Genomic DNA, 12,808 nt, shown 5'->3' with positions numbered 1-12,808 from the left:
TGATAACATTCAATGCATAATTGTCATTACCTCATCTGTCCTTTTAACATCTTTAACCCCTTAAGGACCAAACTTCTGGAATAAAAAGGAATCATGACATGTCACACATGTCATGTGTCCTTAAGGGGTTAAAGGAGGATATTACCTATGCCCAGTATTCAAAGCTTGTCAATAACCAATCTGGTAATCTTTTTATCCCTATCCATCTTAGAACACCCATCCTCAAACATCTCCATGCCTCCTGATCACAGGGGTGTTTGCAAGACTGTTTTACTAATTTCCTGAGAATTTTGGTGGAGTGAAGGATTACTAAGGGCATGGAGGATTTCGTAGCAGTCTGTCCCACCTGTACCCAGAATAAAGTTCCTCATATTCTTCCACGTGGCTTACTTTCCCTTCTTCCAGTTCAAGAATGTCTTTGGTCTTACCTTTCCATAGATTTTATTGTGACCTACATCCATCCAAATGGTTTTCTACTATCCTCATGGTCATGGATAGATTATCCAAGATGACAGACTTTATCCCACTACTGAGTTATCTTCCTCTGAGCCAGGGACTTCTCCTGAGAAATCATCAGGTTACATAAGTTGCCTATGGAGATAGTTTCAGAACTTTGTATCTTTGCCTTTGTTAGGGTTGTGACTTATCTTGTGGGGATCATTCTCTGCTTCTGACATCAGCCAATGAATGAGCAACAGGATCAGCATCCAACTGCGTCCGGATCTGGCTGCCGCAGCTCTGCAGAAGCTAAATAACCTAAACTTGCCTATACATGAAACTGACACTTGGCAGGACTCAGAAAATGTGAATCACACTTCTTGCCCAACAAACAGTAGTCTCTTTTTTGTTTTTAGTTACAGCTATGTTTTCATCTAATTTACCAATCCTTTCACAAATAATTCTTTCTTTCTTTTTCAATTCAACACTCTCTTTCTCTACAACATACATTTCTTCTACATTTTCCATATCTCTCTCAACTTTCTTTAAGTTGTTTATTTCAAAATCCATTATGCTTTTCATTAGTGTGAGATACCATCTTTCCAAAGCTTGTTCCCATCTTTGGGCACAAATACTATTTTCTAATCCATTGGCTGGATTCTTTTCCAGTCTCAAACCCCTTGTTATTAGATTGTCATAATTTCCCTCCCCATGATTTCCATTTTCCTTTTCTTTATTTGCCATCTTGAGTTTGTTTTCTTTTTTACTAGTGCCTGTTTGACCACTATTGATCCATATTAATTTTGTTTTTTGTTTTATCGCCTTTTATGAAAATGGATTAAGCAAACTTTTGTCCGGAACTTTTTTCTACTATACCGAATGAGAGGAGCATAGATGGAGAATAAAGACGTACGAATGAGAATTTATGCAAGTGGAGTTCCAGTGTATATGGTGATATGCCTATTCTGTGTTTATATCTTGTAAGTGTTACCAATAAATGTAGTCTTTTATAACCAGTGAAGATCTACTCTATGTGTCCACTTCTCTCACCATATGTATGTTTTGGATGTGAGAACAAAGAAGAGAAAAGAGTCCTGTATTTGAGGAGTTTTAAGGCCCACTATCAATTAGTGTTTGTGAGTGCAATATATCATTTTATCATGGGGTTGATACCTTACTGTATAACACTATTTTAGTGTTTGTTATTGTAGATATTGATGTGTGTTCTCGGACTCAGAAAATAGTTTGCCCCATTACTGGGGAATTGCACCAGTGTGCTCCTACCATCATAACCACTACACTAGACCACCAGATATTCATATTAATCCCCACTAGACAATCAGAATTTGATATTAATCCCCACTGGACCATGAGGGATTCATATTAACCCTGAATGAATACTAAACTCTCTCTCCAAAAATGGTAAGCAGGACAGGGGGCAAAACAATAATTTTTACTGCGTAAATTAAAATAACAAACCAAACACCATAACCACTGCAGTGCATTTTAGTAAGTATGTGGCAAGGAATGCCTTGGTGCCTCTCCCCGTGTAAGTAGTCAATGTTTTACAATGCTTCTTACTTTAACAACTTCAGCTAGACGCTTTCTGTCTGAGGTAAGTTTGGCAGAGAGGGATCCACTGACAATTTTAGCCAACGAACTAGCACTGTACTGCAGGGCTAAGCTCAGGACTCAGAGGAGCTATTAGAGGCTCATGATTATGTGCTTCTGGTTCTTTGACTGAAGAAGAGGAGTTTGGGAGCAGTTTAAGTGTAGGTAGGGTGGGGTGCCAAGAGAAGTAGCTCTGTCAAGGTAAATGAGTATTGTATAGCATGGATAAGTGATCAGGAAGCTCCAAATAAATAATCTCTAATTTATATGTAGTGCTCTATGTAAATGTGGTATATTTTACCTTAGGAGGAGGTGGGTTGGGGGTGCTGAAACTTCCTACAAGGTCCTAGAGCCCAAAATGCTATTGCATTTTGAAATCTGCAGGCAGATAACTATATTTGCTAGGACAGTACCCCAAACTCCAGACTCTTCCAGCTAATTTGGAACTGTTGGTACTTATCAAAGTCTAGCGCTGCCTGTAAAAGCAATACTGATGTCCGAAAGTGGCTGTCTTTTTACTCAAGATGTTCAAAACCTGATGTTACTATGAAATAAAATATGTCAGCACAAAAAATGGCCCGAAGCCTGAGTGAGTTATTTGAGAGCTGCATCATAGCTACCATGTCAATTGGGGCGTTTTAGGTGCATTTTAGACTTGTCCAATTAGGAGCTTATTTGGATTTGAATAATTTTCAAGATTGGCTTACTAATTTTGAAGGGTGGCAAATGTGAATGCCCTCTGATATTTTTGCCTTGCAACTGCCTTAGATTTCTCTGATGGTCTTTTCATGAATTTTGCAAAAACTTTTTAAGTAAACAAATCTTTTTTTAAGTATGCTAAGAGTCCACACAACATCTCCATTCTCAGACAGCAAATTAAACAAGGACAATGCCTAGGTGATGTTTAAGATTTGTATCAAGAAAATGTCATCCACAAATAACTAGTTTCACAAAAACATTATTGTAAAATCAGTAGAATAGCATAACCTAACTTTCCACAGAGGTACACTGACACCCAGTGGATAGAAACTGTATTAATAGGGATAAATATAAACTAAACTGTAGTTAAGTCTGTCAGATTGTCCCTCGCCACCTTCTTGCATTAGCGGATATGTGAAGTTCCACTGGGACTCCTGATAGGCCAGAGAGGCCTGTTTGGCTCTAGGTTGCCTACCCATGTCCTAGAGATTAGAGAATGTGGCAGGCTTATGCAATGTATTGTAACTAAACCCCCATTATTTTTGTCAAGATTAGGTGTTAAAAACAAAAAAACCCCAAAAAAACGAATAAAATCTGTGAGCTTTTAAGTTGCTGTTTAGTGGATGAGTGAGTGCGCTGGATCTTTTGTGTAATGATTTAGGAGTTATCTAGCTTTTGTGCTGTGGAGATGTGGAGGCATTACTGTTTTGGGCTACAATACTACAAATACAAACACTCTTTTTATCCTTTGCTCCCAATGTTTTTCTTATATGCTGTCTTACTTTGTTTTCACCATGTTCTACTTTTGCATGTTGCACTTCTCAATGTTGTCATTCCGTAATCCTGCCATCAAGAAACACTATTGCCATGAAAAGGTGTGCGTGGTGTGCAACAATCTCCAGGTAGGTAATATGTATCAAAGTTACATCCACATGAATGCCACAACCCAAAGCTTCTCAGCAGAACATTGCCCAGAGCATTAGCAGCATATCCTGCTGCCATCTCTTCCCCAGGTAAACAACTCACAGGGCCATCCACCTTATTTAAAAGAAAACATGGTTCATCAGACCAGACATCTTTCTTCCATTGCTCTATGGCCCAGTTTGTTGCTTACGTCCTCTTTGGCGGCACTGTCAGCATTGAACAGGAATCATCATGGGCACTCTGACCTGCCGTCACTTCCTCCCAGCACAACTTGCGGCTGACACGGCCACAGCCTAGACCGGGCCCCTGAAGATATAGGGCCCGTCGGGTGCCCCTAAGTGCATATACATACAAACATATATCTACACACGCACACATACACACAAACAAACAAACAGACACATGCACATAAACACTCATACATTGACACACATATACATACACTAGCACACACATTGACATACATACACACACATACCTACATACACACATTAACACACTCACAGATACACACACATACACACACTGGTACACACTCATACCTACACATATACACTGGCACACACACAGATACACACTGGGACCACACAGATACACACACATACCTACCCATACACACACTGGCACACACACAGATACACACTGGCACACACACATACACACATACTCCTGATCAGACCTTCCATTGGGTGAAGCGTGCCTGGATATTTCCCCGGCACACCAATACTGCAAGGTGCCGGCCTGGCACCTTAAGGCTGTTTAGTAATGATACCCATTGGGTGGACCGATTGGCCAACCCAGGCAGAAGTTCCCCCACTGGAAGTGACAGTGCGCTGGTGATGGAGGTGTTTAATCTCCCCACTGGCTCTAGAAGGCAGACAGCAAGGTCGGCTCTGCATGGGCCAGCAGGGAAGATTAAAGGATTTCCCCTGTCTGCCTTGGCCCATGGCCATCGTGGCCCACCAGAAATTTGCCTGGTTTGCCCAATGGATACTCTAGGCCTTGATGTAAGTAGCACACCACAACAGTTGACTTCTAACCTGGGATCTGCTGATCCTTGCCTCAACAGAGACCTGGAAGCTCATGAAAGAGCAAAAGCTCAACATGGAATCTACCGCTTAGCATCTGTGGTTGGGAAATTATTTAAAGGGCTGTTAAGAGAAAATATTCAAGAATTAGCAGGAATCAACATGGTTATGTGAAAGGCAGGTCATGACAAACTTTTTTATATGTATAATTGTTATTAATTCTAAACATGTAGAAAAAATAAGGTCTAAAGATAAATACATATTATCAATTGTACACATATTTTACATATGATATGTATAGATGTACATAATATATATGAATAACAAAGACTATCCCTTATACATATAAAAGACAAAACATAACACAACACACTACCAAGATTGCGTTTCAGTCAGTTTAGGTCACCAAGAGGAGGTCCCCATGGGATTAGATAGGGGCGATAAACTAAGACAAACTAACTTAATTGCATTCAATGAAAGCATTTTGTAGAAATATAGATCAGGGTGATGTGGTTGATGTGATCTGTTTGGATTTTGCTAAGGCATTTGACAGCTCCACACAAAAGCTTACTAGTAAAACTGAAATCAGTTGGTATAGACGAAAAATCGTGTTATTGGGTAAAACAATGGCTTATAAATAGAGTGCAGAGAATAGTTGTAAATGGAACATTTTTAAATTGTACAAAAATAGTAAGTAGAGTGCCTCAGGGTTCTGTCCTGGGCCCACTTCTCTTTAATTTGTTTTTAAATTATCTTGAAGTGGGAATTGAATGTAATTTGTCAGTGTTTGTAGAGGATGCCAAACTAGGTAAGAAAATACGGTCTGAGCATGATATAATTTCTCTACTGAGGGTTTTGGATAAATTGTGGGACTGTGCAAGCACGTGGCACATAACATTCAATACAGATAAATGTCATGTTGCGCATTTTGGAAAAAGGAACCCACAAGCCACTTGTACATTAAATGGAGTTGAGTTAGAGATAGCAATAAATTAAAAAGGACTTGGGAACAATTATAGATCAAAAACTAGGCAACAGTATGCAATCCTGGTCTGCAGTTGCAAAGGTTAGTAAGGTGCTTTCGCAGATAGAAAGAGTTTTTGATTCATGTGATCAAAATATAATTTTGTCTCTTTACAAATCAATGGTAAGACCCACCTCAAATATGCGGTGACATTTTTTGAACCAGTTTTAAAGAAGGCTTTTGCAAAACAAGAAAAAAATATAGCGGTGAGCTAGATAATTAGTAAGGGAGGATAGAAAACATTAGTTATGAGGAAAGTCTAGAAAAACTGGATTTGTTTTTTTAGAACAAAGGAGCCTCAAAGAGACATGATAGCACTATATAAATATATACAGAGTCAGTACATACTGATATGTATTAACCTGCTTATTAGCAGGAATATACAAGACAAAAGGTCATCAATTGAGACTGGAAGAAAGGCATTTTCACTTACAGCAGAGCAAAGGGTTCTTTACAGTAAGATGTAGAATTATTTGCCTAAAGAGGTTGTGTAATCAGATCTATAGATAATTTTTTTTAAAGGCTTGGATTTTTTTTTGCATGAACAGATTATTCAAGGATAACATTAATATGTATGTAAACAAGTTGTTGTTCCAAGGAGAAATCTGATTGCCATTATGGAGTCAAGAAGGAATGTTTTTCCCTTTTTGTGACAGTGTCTACAATAGTTTTTTATTTGTTTGTTTTTTACCTTCTTTTGGATCAACAGCATAAAATATTGGGCTTCAGGGTTGAACTTAATGTACTTTAGTCTTTTTTTTCAACCTAGGCACTAGGGCAGTATGGTACCATAACGGCTACAGCAGGCTACAGTGGTTATAGTGCTTAGAATGTTCCTTTAAAGGAACACTATGGCTATAGGAATACAAACCTGTATTCATATGCTATAGTTCCTCTGTCCCTTGTTATAAATAACCCCCTCTTCTTTTTCCAGAAAAATGAATAAAATAATGGTTTTACTCAGTGCCAAGACTCCCTTGGCATTGCGCACCTCTCCGCCTTCTGCAATGTCATCGGGAAGGTATGGCTTCCTCCATCTTTGGTCCAATCCAGTGCTTTTTGTCGAGTAGTATGGGGGCCTGGTGCACATGCGCAAAGAGTGGCATGCGCATCCAGTGCTTCTCCTATGAGCACCCCGTGTCACGTGAACGCGTTATACTCGGTCAGAAGTGCCTCTAGTGATTGTATGGAAGACAGCCACTGGAGGTGTATTTAATTCTGCAGTGTAAACATTGTAGTTTCTGAAACACTGCAGTATTTACATTGCAGGTCCACTGCACACAGAACACGCCAGTGAGGTGAAGTGGTATGATTGGCTTTAGTGATCCTTTAAAGGGTGTAAATGAAACATGATTCACAGGGAGTGCTGTCTTCCTGATCACTTTCTGATTCCTGATTATATAAATATATAATGGAACTTTGTTTCCTTACTCTAATACTGCAGTCATATATGGTCACATGTTGAAAGAAACCTGAATGAAAGCGTTCCAGTAATATTTTGTTACAATAGAGAATTCCTAGATTTTACTATTAAAATGACGTAAAGTCATGATTTTATTAATGACACGGAGGCGAGTATTATGCTTCTCTTTCTTTAATTTTCCCTCAGCAGCGAAGAGAGAAATTAGTAAAAGAAAAATTAGCATATTATTAACATATATACATATTCAACAGTGCTACATAAGGGAACCTCCCCCTTCCAGTATATAAGGTGTAGCACTCTCTTCCTCTTCCTCTTTCTGTAGCGATCTGAAGACCAGTCAAAAAACCAAACAAGAACTCTGAACTGGAAAACTGTAATCTTGGGAAGCTGAACATCTCTTCCTAGGGAAACTGTGGAGTCAACCTCGAAGTTCCTTATTGGTCTCTTTGGCGTGTGGAATCAGGCTAAAAAAAGAGGAGAAATATGGTAAAATCTCTACTGGTAACTGGTTGTAACATATTCCAGCATATCTGTTATCCTCCATGTCTGAGAGAAAATCTCAATGTCATAGCATTCTGACCTAAAACACGATAGTTAGCAGGTAGAACCATAATTAAACCTAATGTCATCTACATCTGAAAGGAATTTACAGTGTCACAACGTCCTACATCCCACGTCTAGACTGGGTGTATAGTAGTAAAAAGTGGGCCAGGAGGGCCTGTCCGGTACACGTGAAGGTAAGTCCCGACTCGGTCTAGACCTAAATGGCTGCGAAAAGAAAAAATCCCACCCCTATTAACCCAGGGAGGGAGCGAGGGAATAATACTCGCCTCCGTGTCATTAATAAAATCATGACTTTACATCATTTTAATAGTAAAATCTAGGAATTTTATTAAAGACACGGAGGCTCCTATAATGCTATTTTAAAGCTGAGCTATAATCTTGTCAGAAAAATGTTGTATGGGTCTAAAATAGAAATTCCGGAAAGTGGATTCCGTAGCCCAATCCGCAGCCTTCAAAATGTCTTCCAAGCGACATCCAGCCGCCGATGCTTTTGAGGGGAAGAACGGGGTGAAGGACCATTCCTGGGTCGGTCTCTGCGGGTTGAAGGAGCCTCTTCCCGGTCTGGAAAAGCCCCGGGGGTTGCGGCCGGGTAGACGGCTCCTACCTCTACCGGCCCCGCCAAAAACCTTCGGGCTAAATACCCGTTTGATGGAGGATTGGGCTTTGTCCAAAGCCGTAAAGGTTTTGACATATGATCCTAGGTCCTTTACGAAGGACTCTCCAAATAGTAGGCCTTTTGCGGAGGCACCGGGTTCATTGTGGGCCATGCTCGCGAGCTTGGGCTCAATCTTTAGCAGGATGGCCTTCCTGCGTTCAGTCGACATAGCCGTATTGGCGTTGCCTATCATGCAAATCAGGCGTTGGAGCCATCCGAACGCCACTTCGAAGTCTACGGGTGCCCCACTCGACTGAGCCGTTTCCAGTAACTCATACAGCTTGGTGACTGGGCCCAGGGTGTCGAGGAATTTGTCCTGACAATTGCGCATTGAGTAGTCTAGGCCCTTTTTGGGTTTCCAACCCGTCTTGCCCAGAAACTGCACAATTTGAGGGTCAACTTCAGGGGTTTTTGCCACTGCATCGGGTATGATCGGGGGGGGGGGGGGGGGCATTCCGCCCTCAGTTTGTTACGACCCTCTTGTGAGAGGGATTTACGGACTCTGAGGGCCAGGTACTGAGCTATGTGTTCAGTGGGCTCCCATTCAGCGGAGTGAGGGTGTCTGAGATTGTCTGGGTCAAACGCCAGGGTATCCTTAGTGTCAGGGGTTGGCTCTGTCTCATGGGCCCCTGACAGTGCTTTGGTCTGGGTCGGTCTGGAAGGGAATTGTGTTCCCGGGGGGTCATCGTCTCCTGAAATCTCGTCCACGTAGGGATCTGAGAACTGATCATCTGACCCATCCTCCCCATCCTCGTCTGAATCAGACAATAAATCATGGGCACGCGCCCGTTTCCATTCTCTGGCTGCCGTAGCCCGGCCAGTAGCTCTACTGCGCGGTTGTTGCGCGCCATCATCGACAGCCTGAAGCGTGTCATTCAAACCAGGCTTTACCTGGGCATGGGGGGGGGGGTCAGTAGTGTGTTTGCGCTTGCCAAGCGCCTTACGTCCTGCGGTAGTCCCTTCAGGGAAAATGGGAGAGAGTCCTGGCCCAGGTTGGGCAGGGAGGGCCTGCCTAAGGGCCTGGGAGATGGATAGGGAGATACTAGAGGACATAGCTCCCATGGCAGAGGAGATGGCCTTGTTAATGGAGTTAAACATAGTGGTGTCCAGGAGGCTTTGGAACTCCTCAGAGCCTATGAGGTTAGAGTCAGCCTGGGAGTCAGAGCCTGTGGTGCCCCTAGGGGGAATAGGGTGGTCAGCTAAATCACCACTGGCAGACTGCATGATGACAGACAAAGACTGTATCTAAAAGTATAGGACAGAGGTAGGTGCTGGATTGCTTAACCCAAGCACAGGACAGAGCAGGAGAGAGAAAATACCCGGGTATAGGAGCAGGAGCAGGGAGCATGCAGCCACCACGGAGCAACGAAAAAAACGCCGAGTAAGGAGGTTTAAAATGGCTGCCGGCACAACCGGCGACAAGAAACCAACAAAATGGCCGCCGTGCGTGTTCCGCGCATGCGCAGAGCGTGCGCGCGGCGGAACCGGAGTAGAAAGTACCCGCCGGGGTAAGCCGCCGGCGGGAGTCTATGGGTGCCGAAAACGTCTGTGGGGGGGTGGGGGGAATGCTAGGAGGACCCGGAGGACCCAGGGACCCGGTCAAATAACAGGCAGGGGTCAGACAGCCCAAAGGGAAAGAGAGGGTCCTGAGCCCACCCCAGTAAAGTAATAGAGAATAGTAATAGTGAATACAGAGTAGAAATAAAACATAAATAAGCCCTGAAAAAAACAAGGACAGTCAATGTAAACACAAATGACAAGTAATAGGCAAATAGTTAATGAAGGTACTTAGCTGGTCTGAGGGAGCAGCAGAGGAAGAGGAAGAGAGTGCTACACCTTATATACTGGAAGGGGGAGGTTCCCTTATGTTGCACTGTTGAATATGTATATATGTTAATAATATGCTAATTTCTCTTTTACTCATTTCTCTCTTCGCTGCTGAGGGAAAATTATTTGTTATTATTTAATAAGATGATGATTATTATTATTATTATTATTGCTAATTCGATGTATTGTAGAGTTACCAACCAGCAGCAATGTGTCTATGTAAATACAGTAATAAGACACAGGTATTAGTAAAATGATTATTTAAATGTATTGCCCGAACTGCAGGCCTGCTTAGAGATTCTTTACCAACTTTGTTTTATTTATTTATTTATTTATTTATCTGAGATCGTGTAACTCGCTTGTAGCGTCCATGTCCTAACTTCGCAGCTTTATTTTAGAAATAAATTTCTAATTGCCCCGGGGGCTGTGCTGTTGTTTTTTTTTTTTTTATTCCTTTCTTCTTTTTTTTTTTTTTTCTAGTGCCACTTTCTATCAGGTGTGAGAAACTCGAGAGCTTATGGTATGATCTGTAAAGAGACACATTGTTTAATGTAAAGAACCTGCCCATTGTGTCAGTTAGCAACCTGCTTGGAAGTTTAAAGTGTGCCTATTGTGTTCTCTGCCCTTGGGGGATTCGTAGTTGGGTGAAAAAAAGCCTTATTGCTGGGATACAGTTAACTAGCCATACCCCCTCTGAGTCAGTGTACAATTCTATTCAGTGTCATAGCAACAGTGCAGCTCCCAAAAAAACTAGACTACAAAAACACTGCAAGGCTAGCATGAAGGCACAGCACAAAGTCCATGCTAAATCACCCATTTAATATTTCGATTTCAGAACAGTTCTGACAGTGACAAGGAAGGGGAGTAAACAGAAGCCACTAGTCTGCAGAACATTCCCGTGAATTCCAAATCAAAGCTATATTTAATAGAAGTGGAAGATCAGATTACAACAGTTGCTATGGCATTATCACTATGCTGAAGAGAAGTACTTGAGAAAACTTGGAACCCCTGCCAATAACAAATTGAGACAGAGAACGAGCAGCTGATAACACAGGTGTCTAGTTTTAGAACAGGACCTGTGGACACTCACTAAAGGTAAGTTTATTCATATGATCAAAATGCAAGTATAGACTAGTTTTGCAATATTCACTACATTTTTCTATGCATATCTATTTTCTTTACGTCAGATGGGCAGTACATGAAAAGTGTTGCCTCAATATGTAAGCATAAACTGTTGCATGATTCCTAACTGAGAATCACCAGATTCCATGTAAAATTTTAGTATACAAAAATCTATATTTCACAGGTGGGGGGGAAACATTTATTTGGCATTATTTTGTAATATTATAATTTTGCAATGTTTATGTTTATGTCCATTTTTTTTTGTACAAAACAATCTTTCAGTGAGCCTCAAGAATTGTAAGAAAGAATGGTCCACAACTCTCCAAAAATAGCATAGTGTTTTATTTAGCACACGGGAGGAAACACACAAATAGCACAGCAGCTCACATAAGAGCCTTTGTCAAGCTGACAATTTTGTTATGTGTGTGCTGTGAGCTGAGACATTGCTGTTTGTGTGCTTCCTGCTATGTACCAAATAGAACAGCACTATATTATTTTTGGAGAGTGCTGCCGGACCATTGTTTTTTACTTGAAATGTATTTCTGGTTTTAGATCTATACACCCCACTTTAGTAAGTGCTCATCTATTTCGGGTTCTACATAGATTAGCCTTTATCATCACAATAATTAGAGTATATTTATGTACTAAATAAATATGATGAATTGACAACCTCTTGGCAACATTTAATCTGCAAAATCAGAAATTAAAGAATATTTAATTGGAAATATGTTCTCCTTAATATTTTGGCCTATAATTTATAATTTAGTTTTATTTCAACAGGGTTTGCTGGTGTTTATAAATACTGTTTTCTGTTTGTTTGTTTGTTTTTATAATTCACAATGTTAAAAGAGCACTCAAGGGTGACCTTGGGCCTTCACTCATGATTGAGTTGGGGTGCATCTTAGTATCTCTGTGCCCATTATTATTGATTATCATTTAATATTAAAAAGGATCATTTTGTCACATCCCTAATTTTAGCACAACTAAATATATACGTAAAAGTTAGCTGCTGGTTATGCCCACAGAGAGTTGGATTCAAGGAAGTCTGTCAATCTCGCATACACAACTCTTTCAAGGATCTTGGAGGCAAATGGCAGTAGCAATATAGGACGGTAGTTGGATGGGCAGTTGGGGTCGAGGTTGGGCTTTTTCAGAATCGGCGTTATAGTTGCATGCTTGAAGGGTGAAGGAAATGTGCCGGAGGAAATTGAGAGATTGAAAATTTTAGTGAGAGGAAGAGCAAGAGAGGGAGACAGAGTGCAGATGAGATATGAGGGAATAGGATAGAGGGAACAGGTGGTGTGGTGCCAATGAGCATAGAACAGTGGAGTGAGTGGGGTTGGGTGATGTATTGGAAGGGGAGGGAGAGAGGTTAGAGATCTCTTCCCTGATTGTAGAAATCTTCTCAATGAAGTTTGAGGCGGATGGGGTGGTAGGGGGAGGGGGAGCAACAGGGCGAAGGAATGTAAAATAGGCATTTGGGTTGGCGGGAC

General features: G+C 41.2%; 1 protein-coding gene across 1 annotated transcript in view; it reads left to right on the top strand.

Annotated features, from left to right (window-relative positions):
* Positions 1 to 10,978: 10,978 nt before the first annotated feature.
* Positions 10,979 to 12,808, top strand: part of LOC134608770 (dynein axonemal heavy chain 5-like) — a 315,738-nt gene continuing 313,908 nt past the window's right edge. Inside the window, exon 1 of the mRNA XM_063451865.1 lies at positions 10,979 to 11,288. The gene's annotated coding sequence lies outside the window, so the exon portion shown is untranslated. The remainder of the gene's footprint in view (positions 11,289 to 12,808) is intronic.

This window comes from Pelobates fuscus, chromosome 4 (assembly GCF_036172605.1).
Source record: "Pelobates fuscus isolate aPelFus1 chromosome 4, aPelFus1.pri, whole genome shotgun sequence".
Classification (NCBI taxonomy): Eukaryota; Metazoa; Chordata; class Amphibia; order Anura; family Pelobatidae; genus Pelobates; species Pelobates fuscus.
The sequence above is the reverse complement of the archived record's forward strand: the minus strand, read 5'-3'. Positions and strand labels throughout refer to the sequence as shown.